The sequence below is a fragment of the Sceloporus occidentalis genome, unplaced genomic scaffold (assembly GCF_023333645.1).
Source record: "Sceloporus occidentalis isolate IW3139 unplaced genomic scaffold, rSceOcc1.0.p SCAF_1, whole genome shotgun sequence".
In the NCBI taxonomy this organism is placed as follows: Eukaryota; Metazoa; Chordata; class Lepidosauria; order Squamata; family Phrynosomatidae; genus Sceloporus; species Sceloporus occidentalis.
The window spans coordinates 123228836-123243244 of NW_028316981.1; positions in this window are offsets into that span (position 1 = coordinate 123228836).

Below are 14409 nucleotides of genomic sequence, written 5' to 3' on the forward strand. Positions count from 1 at the left end.
CATTGCATAAATTGAGCTGAGAGGTTACCAGTGCATGTACTACTGTCTCTAAGTCACCCAGCTCCAGGAAGGATTGCAGCTGGTGTATCAGTTGAAGCTGATAACAGGCACTCTTGTATCTGAGCTGTGAACTGAAGAGGCTAGTCAAGGAGTACCCCCAAGCTGTGAACACAGTCTTTCAGGGGAAGTGTGACCCCATCCAGCACTGGTGGACATATCTCCATTCCCAGGTTAGGGGTCCCTATAGCAAGTACCTCTTTCTTACCTGGATTCAGCTTTAACTCTTTTGACATTTCCACATTGTGTGTGTGTGTGCAGCATGCACGTGTGTGTGTGCCTTCAAGCCTTCAAGTCTCCTATCAACTTATGGAGACCCCATGAATTTCATAGGATTCTTGGGCAACAAATACTCAGAGGTGTTTTTACCACTTGTTGTTGTTATTGTTGTTGTGTCTTCATGTCATTTCTGACTTATGGCGACACTAAAGTGAACCTCTCACGAGGTTTTCTTGGCAATATTTCTTCAGAGGGGGTTTGCTATCATCATCCTCTGAGGCTGAGAGGGTGTGGCTTGCCAAAGGTCATCCAGTGGGTTTCCAAGCCATGATTCAAGCCCTGATCTCCAGAGATTTTGCCAGTTACTTCCTCTGAAATATAGCTTAGAGCACCTGTTATTTGTTGGTGGTGCCCCATCCAAGTTCTAACCAGGGCTGGGCCTGCTTGGCTTCCAAGTTTTGACATGATCTGGTGCCTGTACAATATTCATGGATGATAGCGGTGTGTGGTGTGTCTGCACTTGCTATCCTGATGACTTTTAATTTGACCACTGGATGGCTGAAGTTGCATTTTTTCACACTTAGGTGACAAGCACTGCCAGCTATTAAGCAAGCTAATGTTTAGCCAACCTCCACTGTTGACTGCCACGTTAACAAGACAGAAAATTCTATTCCACCCCCCACCCCTTTCAAAGTTTGTCTTTTCCATCTACCACAATGGAAAGCAGCTCCTTTCTGCATGGATATTCTGATCATTCCATTATACAGGGGAAGGGTGTGTAAAAATGTTTATGGCATGAGCTCATGGAAAGAAATGTGCTGGCTAGAATCTAGATTGCACAGCGAGTGCCAGAGGAATCTCAGAATCCCAGCAGACCCAGGCCAGCAGCATCACTGCCTTAAAGTCCATCACTGTTTTAAGCAAGTCCTCTTGATCTGCTGTTAATGCTGATATTCTGGTCTAAGAGAGAGAGATTATTGGGGAATGCAATCATATAAAATTGACATCATGCTTCACAGCTGAGACAAGGTTGCATCTGTCAAAAACACGGCCCCCTGCCTTGCCCATAATTCTTAAAATAGCTTTGTATTGAATGAGGAACTTCATCTGCTTCACCCTCAGCCAAATGCAGACAGGAACTGTGAATCCCAAAGATAGCTTGCCTGCCATGCTTTCTTAATCTTAACACTCAAGAGGGACATGACATCAGACATGGCCCAGTGTAATACCAAGCTGAGAGAGCAAATCACCTTAATTTTGAATAGTGCGGCCTAAATAACACACACACGTACACACACATGTCTAGAATATTCACCATTCCCTTTGGCCAGTCAACCAACACTTTTCTGCAAGAGTATTTATGCTATTTCATTCCAACTGCAAAATTGGGAGGCTTTGCAAAATTCTGAATTCTTGAGTGGGTTATTTTCAGATGGAGAAGGGTAGCATATGTAATGAGAACAGTATATGTGTGTTAAAAGGGCCTAGTGTAAATGGGTGAATGGAGTTCTATCCTTTTCTCTCTAGAAATCTCACATAGCCTTAGTTTCAAACCAGATATCTGGACTCAATTTTGGTTCAGATTCGGAAGAGGTAAGTCGGGCACTGGAGGTGGTGCAATAAAGTCCTAAAACAGATTCAGATACAGTCATACAATCTGGATTTTGAATTTACGCGTTGCTCAGTTGTCAACAAAACCATTTACCAAAAAGCTGGGGGAACAAGAAAAGTCTTTGATGTTGGCAAACCAATATGGTCAAGGTGGCAGTTTGCATTACTGTAGCTAAATTGTCTTTGTAAGTTTGTGCTTTCAAGCCATTTGTTTGCTTAAGACAAATTTTGTAGACTTTTCTTAGGCAAGAAATACTCAGAAACAGTATTTCCAGTTGCTTTTTCTGAAATTTAGCTTACAGGACCTGGTATTTGTTGATGGTCCTCCATCCAAGTGCTAACTAGGTCTGACCTTGCTTAGGATCAGACTGATCTGGTGCCTTTAGGGTATTTAGGCCCTGCAGGTAAATTAGGCTGCTAGAAAAACATGGAGTAGATTTGGGGGACAGAGAACTCTGTCCTTCCATTCTAAATAGCATTATGTTTTATTTCTTTCCCCTTGCTTCCTTGGGATATTTCAGTTTTGTTTGGTTGGCTGAGTGTCAGGTGAGATGTGGACCTCACCATTTTAAGTTTCTCTCCAGATTTCCTCAGCTTGTTTTAGTTCCCCTCCACAAGAAAACTTGTTTCTCTTTCTGCCACACAGCAATCTTTTTTGCTCCTTTCCTCCTTTGGCACTGTCCTCCCTCTGGAACTTTGAAGTCTTATCCTCCAGCCTTCACCATGAGAGAATACATTCATCCAAATACTCCTCCTCAGCCTTCTTTATCTCTTTGTTCCAACTACTCCTCTGACTCTTTTATTTTGAGGCTGTTCTTTCCAATCTTCTCTTTGAAATGTGACATTCCTGGCTGCTTAGGGCTGTCCCATAGCCTCACTGTGCATGCTTCATGTGAAAAAAAGGCAGTCCTTTCGTAGTTAGTCTCAAGAATGTGATTGAGAATATCATTTACCACTCAAAACAGCACCTGTGCATTAGAGCCAATTGCATTAATTTTGTGTGCTCCAAAGTATTGAACCATTATATGGAGAACACAATCATAGAATCATAAAATTCCAAAGTAGGAAGAGATCTCATGGATCATAAAGTTCAACCCCATTCTTCCATGCAGGAATACATAATCAAAGCACTCCTGACAGATGGATATCCAGCTTCTCTTTAAAAACCTCCAAAGGAGACCTCACCACTCTTTGAGGCAGTGTGTTCCACTGTCAAAAAGCTCTTACCTTCAGGACATTCTTCCTAATGTTTAGCTGGAATCTCTTTTTCTGTAGCTTGAATCCACTGCTCTGTGTCCTAGTCTCTAGACCAGCAGAAAACAAGCTTGCTCCATCCTCACTATGACATCCCCTCAAATTTTTAAAGATGGATATGATGTCATTTCTTAACCTTCTTTTCTCCAGGCTAAACATACCCAGCTCTTCATAGCCCATGGTTTCCAGACATTTCACCATTTTGGTCACCCTCCTCTGGACACACTCCAGCTTGTCAACATCCTTCTTAAATTGTTCAGCATATAAGACCAAAATGGAGCCCTTCAAGCCAGAAACAGGCTCACCACAGAACTTTATTATAGAAGCAACAACATACATGCTTTCCCCCCAACCTTATGCTGTTGTAATGGCTGAAAATAGAGATTTTATCATAATGTTTCCTAATGCGGTGTTTCACAATGGATTTGTATGCTGCTTCTCGGACAAGATCTTGACAGAAGCAAAGACTCTTCTTATAACTAGCAAGTTTTAGTTTCTCAACAGATTTTTTTCCTTTCTATGAACCTGCCCAGAGAACCTTTCTAATTGAGTGGTATATAAATATTGCAAATGAATAATTTTTTCCTCAGTTTAGCAGAAGTGTAAAAGTGCAAGAGACTGCACCTTTTAATATATTAACAGTTAGCAACTAAAGCCTTAATCTTAAGTGAATAAAATAAGTAGGGCATACCACCAGTATACATAAATGTATATATAATTAGAGTGATTAATATACACAGCTTTTAAACTACAATAGAAAAATAGTGCCTTTTATTATATTTATCAGTCAATATCATCTCTGACCCATAGCTGGTGTCTCTGAAGTGTGGTTTTCATAATAATAATAATAATAATAATAATAATAATAAGTATTTATATCCTACCTCTCCAATTGGATCAAAGTGGCTTACAACATTAAAACAGCATTAAAATACAAAATAATAATTAATATCATAAAGACCCTGTAACCCAAAGACCCACCTACCCTCAAATTTAAATAACAATTCAAGACAAATGGCAATAAACAAAATCAAGCAGATGAGCGGTTGATGGAGCAATCAAGTTAATCTGGGAAGCCCTGCCTGAAGAGAAGCAGTTAGGGTTGGTAATATTCCTGATCTCCTCTGTCAGGTCATTCCATACTTTAGGAGCAACAGAAGAAAAAGGTCCTTTGAGAGACTGTAGTAAGCCTAGTTTTTGCTGGCTGCAACAAGTTTTTATCCCAGGATCTAAGCATGCGAGGCGGAATATATGGATTATATGTATATTCATTGACAGGGGAAACCCATCAATAAGCTCCCAATCACACTTCTTTTCCATTACCACACAAGTGTGAAATGTCACTGCTTCCATAATTCCAGTATTGACAGTCATGTATTTTCAGTGTCTCCTCCTGTCCCGCATCCCCCTTGCTATTCCCAAGCAGCCTGATTCTCTTTAATTTTGCATATTTCTTTTGTTTTCTTTAACTCAATCTGCATTAGCAGAACTCCAGAATTCCATTCAAATATAAAAAGCAAAGAAGAAAAAACACGACCCTGAAAGTCACACTGGGTAGGGCATAGAGCAAGGTGGAAGGGTTAAGAGAATGCGATGGCTGAAAGAGCCCCAGTCACAGTATTGCAGAGACATGTAATAATGGCTTGCTTCAAACCAAAATGTTTACATTTTTGTTAACTAATGCAATTGCAGTGAAAATGGGACTTGTGTGCTAATGTCCTAAGAACAGATGGCTACATTCAAAGGGGAAGCCTGAGAATACATTTTTGTGGGTCCTGGTTCATCTAAAGGATAGAATATATTATCATGTATCTTGTGGAACTGGCTTTGTATAAATAAGGCATAACTTACTAAAGTTTCCTTCTTCCTGCCACATTCCTGTTTCTCTATAAACAGAGCAGGTGCCTTTGGATTCTTTCTCATAATAGTCAGGTGCAAAAGCAGCCCAGCTCCATGGGATAGTTGTAAGTTAAGATGTGAGTCAGACATCCCCCCTCCCTCGTGCTCTACATTTAGGAATTTCCTCTGGAACCACCCAAGACCTGGACACTGGGGTGTCCGGTTCATGAGGTAATGCTTGCTTCTCAATGACATACAGCCTGGAGGCATTTGGGAGGAAAAGCGGACCCTGCCCAGGAGAGGAAGAAAGAGGAGGCGAGGCTCTTGGCCTCAATCTCTGTCCAGTCCTGTGCATGTTCTAGCTGTGGAGGTGGTGATCTCAGGACAATTCAGTCACTAAAATATCTACAAACATACAAATGTGTTTGCCAAACAGCCCTGTGAAAGGGAGAGCCACCCTTCCTGAAGTAGTACTCACACATATTTGTTTCCCCACCCTGCCCCAAGCCAGTTGTTTGCAATGGCAGGGTTGTATAATTGTCATCCATTAGTTCTTTTCCTCCAAACAAAGGAAGGAACAAATGTCTCTGCAGCTTGTGGCAGTGAAGAGAAGGAGAAGCTGATTCATTTCCAGGAATGCTGGAAGTCAAAGGAGCACTTGGCAGCCCCTCTTGGTATTCAGTGATATAATGGTTTCTCTCTGTGCAACTGTGCACTTCACTTCCCAAATGAGAGATGGATGAGAGGTGTTGGTTTCTGTACATCAGGCAAATGCCCCATCTTTCACAAAATAGGTTTGTTCCTAGAATTAATCAATATTCTCTGACTAAGTTCACTCTGTTGTGAAATTCTTGTTTTATAAATTCATCACAGAAATTAACACATAGAAACTTTTTGCAAAGCTGCAACCTCTTTTGTTCTCTTTGGTGAGAGAGTGTGTAAACTAGCAACCTTTTTTGTTGTTGTTAACTGCTTTCGAGCAGATTTGACTCATGGTGACTCAGTGCATGAGACATCTCCCAGACTCCCTGTCCTTTACTGCTCTGCTTTTTTCTTGAAAATTCATACCTGTGACCCTCTTAATAGAGTCCATCTATCTAGTACACAGTCTTACTCTCTTTCTGCTGCCCTTTACCTTTCCTAGTGTTATTTTTTCCAATGAGTTGTGCCTTCTCATGATGTGGCCCAAAGTACGACATACTAAACTGAATCATCTTGGCTTCCAGGGAGATTTCAGCTTGGACCCATGTGTTTGTCTTTTTGGCTGTCCACAGTATCCTCAACACTTTTCTCCAGCACCACATCTCATATTAATTGATGTTCTTCTTATCCACTTTCTTAATTTTCCAGCTCTCGCATCCATACATGGTAATCGGAAACACAATGGCTTGTACAATTCTAACTTTTATGCTTAATTGTATATCTGCTCCTTATGATCTTTTCTAGTTCTGAATCTAGACAAATTCAAACTAGACTATGAAGAAACAGCAGTAGTAAAAGAGTTCTCATACCTGGGACTGATAGAAACATTGATTGATAGAAACATTGATAGAAATGGGGACTGCAGGAAATCAGAAAATAGAATTTTGAAGTTCTTAATCCTAAGACTTTTGCTGATATTCAAGCAGGAATCAGTAAGTTATAGAAGGGAGGAGTGGATAAGAAGATTATAAATGAGAGAGAAAGGTAATGCAAGGACAGGATTTTTGGTAGGTGGATGAGAAATGGGCCTTTCAAAATTTCATGCAGCTGTTTTCTGCTCCCCCATGCTCAAAGCAGGGATGGGGAGATGGAGAGTAAAATTATGGATAGAATTTTTCAGGGAATGGCAAACTTCCAGTGAACAAATCTTGCCAAGAAAACCCCATGAGTCTTGGGGTTGCCATAAGTCAGAAATGACTTGAAGGCATGCACGCACGCGCGTGCGCACGCACGCACACACACACACACGCACACACACACACTGATAAGGCTTTCAGTGAAGGTGTTTTAACTGAAATGACAATTTAATATAAACTGAATAGTTAAATTTTGTCCTCTCTCAATGTAAATGCAATTGAATTAGATGCTGAAGCTTATTAATTATTAACCTAACATGTTAACCCTTTTCTGTTAACTTTCTTGACTCTGATTAGAATTGAATCTTAAGGTATAGAGTTCCTCTGGGGACTGTTCCCAGGAAAGAGATTAGAAGGGGCCACGTTCTAGGTTCAGCTTTTTATGTAAAAACAGGGTAGAAAGTAATGCTTTGTACATTTTTAGTGTAACAATAATAGTGCAGATTGGCAGCAGAGGACAATCCATGCTTAGAAATCACAATCTAATTCCCAATTTGGCTCTCACCTGCCCAACTCTCTAGTCTGTCTGTCAGATATGTTCTTAGTTTTTAACATTTTAATCCCAGCAAGATTTGATGACACCCTAGCTAACATGACTGCAAGATGCAAATTCCTAGGAATGGAATAATAACTGGATTACTGTGTCACCTATGTCACAATTCCAGCTCCTAGCAATAGTTGCAAAGCCATGTTAGGTATAAAAGGAGAGATGCCACAGTGATTCAGACCATGGACTTCAAAGGAGCAGGGGGAAAGAACAACAGCTGTATGTATATTGTGGATTAATTCTCATTGCAAGGGACAACAACTCATGCCTGTGTTGGTTCTCACAGCCAACCAGTACCATAAGCAAAGGAGGGTTTAAGCAAGAAAGGAACAAACTTTCCCATTGCACCACCATCTAACAGAACCTGTTGGCCAAGAGAGAAGAGGAAGTCTTTATTAGAACCAGGTATCCCATACATTATGATACCATGGAATAAATGTGGTTAGGAACACTAGTCTCTGTGTAGCACCATAACCCTCTTGAGGTGAACAAACATGTACATTGAGTTGGAGGGTTGGGGAGAAGAGTGTAATGGAAGCCCCATCTCTGACCTGTGGTATTCATTATACTGTGTGTACCATCCCTATTTCTTTAGGTTCTTCACACTGTTTACGCATCAGTTGTACATCTGTAGATTCTGTACATGTAAAAAAATATTAAAGCAAACTCACCTATGCAGAGGAACTTAGATATGTACTGTTTATGCATACATAGGGATGACACAGTTTAGTTGGTGCATGTAGGTTAGATGTTAGACTTTATGTGGACATTTGGAGAAATTTCATGCGGACATGTGGACAAATAGATGGAGAAATGGATGGTTTATGGTGGATCTTAGAATATGCTGCTGATTTAGATTGGAAAATATCCATTGGCTTTAGCCTTGAGCAATCTGATAGTGCAAATTCATGCAGAGGAATGGGTTATATAATAGTATGGGAAACAAGCGAGTATAGGGATTTAGTGGCGTTTAGTGGGAATTTTTGCCTTTACATGATGTAAGGTATGCCCCCCCGCCGTACATCTACCAATTTCTCTTTGACTTCTATATTTAGTCTTTTATATCCTGCATTTCTAAACAAGAAAAACCTACTCATGGCCTTTTACAAAAAAATCACCCACAACCACCATGATTACAAATCTATAAATCAAAAATATAGATTGTTAGATGGAAAGCCATCATAGTAGTAAATTCTGTATGCTTTCAGTTTAGTGTAAAGTTTTCCTGAAAAGTCGGTTTGTCTGCTTATTGAAATATCAGTGATCATGAAGTGGATATACTGTCCATTTGAACATGTGCCACAGACTCAGGGCTGCTGTAAAAAGACCTTGTTGCACTTCGTTGCTTGCAGGATGATAGAGTAGTGGAGTAGAGCAGCTCTTGAACAAGGAAATTCCAAAGGAAGAGAAACAACTGAATTTAATTATATTCACACTTTTAAAATCATTAACAGAGATATAAGTAAGGACAATGATTTCATTTATTGCTTTCACACATTAACACAATCTTAACTACTATAAAGATGTGAAAGATGTTTCACCTGACACAGTCTTTTGATAATTTAGGGCAAGGGACATCTTTTTGGATACTATTACATTCCATCCCACTCCCCACAACTGTGTAAATGTACTTTCTGTCCTGAGGCTTTAATATTACTCTATACTGTATCTGAAGAAGTTGGTTTATATCCATAAAAGCTCATGCTAAAACAAAAACCAGGTACAAAAACAAAAATAAGGTATTATTATTATTATTATTATTATTATTAATATAGCGCTGTAGATTTACACAGCACTGTAGACACAATCAATAAAATAAAGAAAAAGAAACCTGCCTATGGCATACATTCTACAAAATGAGAACAATAGACATATAAAATAATACATGATAATAGATGGTAGGAGTCGATAAAATAAGCAGGCCACAATACATCCAGAGGCATCACTAGAGGTGGTGCAAGGGGTGTAGACTGCACTGGGTCTGAGGTAGGGATGTACACCAGGTGGGGTGATACACCTGGTGGGACTGGCATGGCTACTGGGCAAGCTAGAAAGAGCATCCCCTCCTTTTCTTGCTCACCCAGCAGCTGCAGCAGACCCTAAATAGACTCTAGAGCTGCAGTGCTGCCCTCCTCAGCAGTGACTACTGCTGGAGTGCTGGGTGAGCAGCCATGCCAGAGCCTGAATGGGCCCTTCAGAGTCCACAGTGGTCTCGCTGGGTGGTGGGCAGCCAGCTGGGGGAGGGCAGGTGAGAGAGGCAGTGGGACCTGCACTGGATGACACCAATCTCTGTGGCACTACTGGCTACATTCCTTTTTAATTTCCTCCTCCTCTCTTCCTCAGTATTATGCTGCAAAAGACTTGTACAGCTGCTTGTTTGGAAGCTATTTTGATAGTGTTAGACATAGGTATGATCCTATTCGAAGGTGGTAGAGCAATGTTTTATCACTAAACTTACATGGACATCTGGGAGGACAAAGGCAGCCAGAAGGGAAAGTGTGGCAAGGGAGCTGTCCTGATATATTCCTGCAGCCAAGTAGTGGCTGCTTGGGTTGTGGTGGAGATTTACCTGGATGCTTTTTGGCAATTGAATACCCTGGCAAAACTGATGCATAAAGAGCTGTCATCTTATGGATGATAAGCATAAGTCAATACACTATTGTGGCCCCCAAGCATAAAGCCACTAAATGGTTTTTGATGATGTTTCATAACAATTATTGGCCACAGCTGTTACAGAAAGGAGATTCAGAATATCCCACTGCCTTGGGTTACATGTGCTATGCATTGCAGTAACGCTCCTCATTACCCTGGAAGTGAATGGCAATGTCCCCTTCAATTTGGATGGCTAGCAAAGTTACCAATATAAACTGTAGAATGAGTCCTTCTTCCCTGGCATACAGCTTCACCACAGCAACTCTATAGCAACACTGTTTACTGGCAGGAACATGTGACTCTTTTTACCAAACTGCACTTAGCCTCTGGAATGAAAGATAGCAATGTATCATGTTTCCTATGTACCAACCTATCCATTATTAAGACAGAAAAATGATTTTCTTAAAGGATATCCTCCACCCTTCTCAGAGAAACATCTTCAACCAGTTGACCCAGATGAAAACAACCATGGCATTCTCATCTAAGAATCCACTAAAAGGTAGGGTGAATGTTATCCCAGGTTGTTTTTTCTATAATGTGTGTAATCTTTATTCATCCTCCACTCCCTAATCCCTGTGGAAACAACCTACACTTGAATTTATTGAAAAGTGGAACTACTGTTCTGGAACTTATTTTTACTTTTCTTCCACACAGGGGAAAATGTCCTTTGCACAATGCCACACATTGAATTTGCAGAGCAACACCTTTACACATTTAAATACATTTGATGAAATATCACTTAATAAAAATGGGTGAAGGGATGGATACTTTGGATTGTATAGGAGCCACATTTCTTTTATACCAAAAGGATTTCATAGACATTAGCCCAATTATAGATGCTAAGGCATAGATTCACAATGATTATTGTGAAGCCTTCAATAATTGAAGAACAGAGACATAGCCAGAAAGAGACTGGGGAGTTTTTGTTCCTAATATATTCTAAGCCAAAAGACATCTTCCTGCAGGTTTTGTGTCACTTTGACCAGTATGTTCATTTGCCAGAACAGAGATTGGCCAGAATGTTCATCTGCTTTAAAATATGCTCTTCTTCTCCTTTCTCTTCCACACAAAATCAGAGCTTAATCAAAATAGCAGTGGAGAGATTCAAGGCTACTGCAACTTGAAGTACTTTAAAAAAAAACACTATATATTTATATTTGTGTCTTTCCATGTTGTACAATCTGGAATGTTCTGGCATGAATATCCACAGATGTAATGAAGCCAAACTTATACCATTCAGAGTTTCACAGATGAAAAACTGGGACACATGTGGCTCAACAAAATCAGAGTGAAGGCAAGATGACAAAAGTTATTAATGAGGAAAAACACACAAGCTAGCAGAAAGTGAGAAGCTGTTTGTTTTTTCCTGAGACTACTTACCAGGGCAAGGCTTCAACACCTCCTCTACTCTCCCCCTTCACTACTTTCATACTTTCCATTCAATTTGCAGCAGTTGAAGTAGGCTGAGGACAAAAGGGGAAGTGGAGGAGAAGAGAGAAACAGGGAGAGTTTAAAAGCAGCTGGAAAAGTGGGACAACCGGTATTGCCAATTCCAGGGAATTCCCCGGAATCCGGGGAATTTAATTATTATTTTTCCAGGGATTTTGACTGACTAATAATAATAAATATTGGGGAATTCTGGGGATTTTGGATTTTGGTAAAACATTCCAGAGAATATCTTCGAGGCTTGTTGGCAATACTGGGGACAACAGAGGATTAATTGAGACTGCCACTGCCAAACCATGACATTTGGAGGATATGTAAACTTGAATGTGTGTGTTTGATTAAACTTCAGCACTCCACTAGATTTGGAAAAATTAATTTTGGGGACAGTAACTTGCAGAATCCAGGGAATTCTGGGAAGTCTGACAAAGGAGCTTTTCCAAGTTCTGCTTAGTGGGTAAATGGTGGGACCCAAGGACCTGTCTCCTTTTCATCACCAGCTCCAGCTCAAGAGCATCTATATGGAGTCAAATCATACCAAATCTTAAGTACCTCAAGTCAATGGCCACTGCAGATTTAACAAATATAATACATGCCAACAAACCTGACCAACATAAGAACACACTAAAGACTAAAGAACAGTGTAAGACTGATACTAAAGCAATCATATATCAAAAATGTATCCCCAGTACTGATCCAGATATAAGCAGTAATTGAAGGGCCTTGGCAAGTGGATTAAATCAGTAAATTCATTTAAGAATAAAATTTACTCATATTTTAATAACGATTACTAAAAGATTTGTATTATTTTTTTTCTCTGCCCCTTGTTTTTCCTTTTGACCCCGGACCATTGTAAATTGATTTTTCCATTTCCTGCCCTTGACATACGTGTTTTATACTGATTCCTGTTCCCTTCCTTGTAGCAATGTTTTTAACTTTTATTGTATTGTTTTTATCTTGTATTGTAATCTTCTTAGCCCTTGTAAGCCGCCTTGATCATCTTTTTGGAAAGGCAGGGTAAAAATAATAATAATAATAATAATAATAATAATTATTATTATTATTAGTGTGACCATACAGCCGTGGTCCTCAAGGCATCCTTTCACACTGTGCAATTATAGCACTGTTGTTCTAGTTGAACTGCCATGCCTGCATCCTGTGGAATCTTAGGATTTATAGTTTGGTCAGAAGTAGCAGAGGCACTCCCTGGCTGAAGACTCAAAGGACCCTCTCTCCACTGCCAATCCCAGATTTCCACCGGGTGGAACCATATCAGATAAAGTGGAATCATAATGTTATAAGAGCACAAGGAGAAAATTCACAAAATAATCAGCTGAACGCTGTATCCAGAATGTTTGGCTCTAGGCCCATCTTCTCTATGGCTTGCTGTGCCCTCCACCCTGTAAACTCATGGGGGTGGGGTAGCAGGTCAGTGATGCCAAGGAACTCTTCACACATCAATCTAGCTCTGCATAGGGTATTCAGTATCTGTGAATCTTAGAATAAGCAGAATAAATCCAATTGCCCCCTTCTCTCCCCACCCCTGCCCTCCAGACATTCAGCATAAAGATATTCTGGTTTGTCCAAGTATCTTTGCCACATAATCCGAGAACTTAAATAATGCCATGTGGCATATTATGTAATTGATAGACTAACCAATGTAGCTCAAGGCTTGAATAATTAAATCCAGGTATTTGGTTCACAGAACCAATTATTACTTAAAAGAGGTGAGTAGCTGGAAATAAACTCTCCGAGGTGGTCTCCAGCCATAAAACACAGGATAAGTTTCCATCTGGACTCGGAAATAGAAAGGAGGAAATAATTTTTCATCTCATATTAACATTCACTGGGCATTGGAACAAAATCCTTGAGACGTTGTGCGTTCCCCATTGCTGAATACTCTTTAACCTTGGGAAAATACAGTGAGTGAGGCCTTGGGGTCATGACAGAATAAGCCAGGGAAGCACAGGAACCAGGCAGCATAATGGTGTCTGTTGGCCTGGAACCTTTCACCTGCAGTGGGAGCAGCTGAACAAATCATAGAGCTTTGCTTTGTGGCTTGTTTCGCTTGTTGCTCAAACACAGGTACTTTCCTATCCCTTGTTTGTTTGTCACCCAGCAAAGTAGAGAAAGATTTGTGTTTTTTGATGCGTTTCTCTGCATTTTAAAAGGCAAATGAACCAGAGAGGGAAGCAACCATGTTGGCTGTTTTCAGACAACATGACAAGGAAAATACAGAATTCAGTAGCATCTTTGAGACAGAATGGAATGAAGAAATTTATATCACAAGCTTCTGTGGACACTTTCCATTTCATCAAATGCATGGAGTGAAACCTTTGTGGGGCAGGCATATATACAACCCAGGAGGTTTGGGTTTGGATTTGGAGATGTGAAAACCAATGGAAATACAAAACATGTAGTCATTTAATTATAAAGAACAGTTAAACTGGGACCCTATACAGACCGGCCCGAAAGGCCAGCCTATGGGTGGAGTTGTGGCACAATGTCTTGATGATGCACACTCTGACTCCACCCCAGGGCACCATTTTTTCACGCCCCACTCCAGATGCTGCGCAGCATCATGGTGTACCTCCAGCGCTGCATCCACATGACACAGTACCAAAAGGGCACCATGCAGCTGCACCACCATGGCTATGGCACCCTTTGGAGGACACAAAAAGGAGCCTCTTTTTGTGGCTCCTTTTTGTGCCCTCCAAAGGCCAGATTGGGGCCATGGCATAAGGTTGCCATGGCCCCGATCCAGCCAGGAAAGGGGTGATCTATAGAGACCCTAAGTTACAATGGTGTTCTTTAAAAGAAGAAGAAGAAGAGGAGGGAAGTAATAGTAGTAGTTATGAGTGGGAGGAGCAATAGAGATACATCTCAGTCCCTTGCCCAGTTTTTGTGGAAGGAGGGAATTAGTCTTTCCTTTTCTAGGCTCCATGTGTC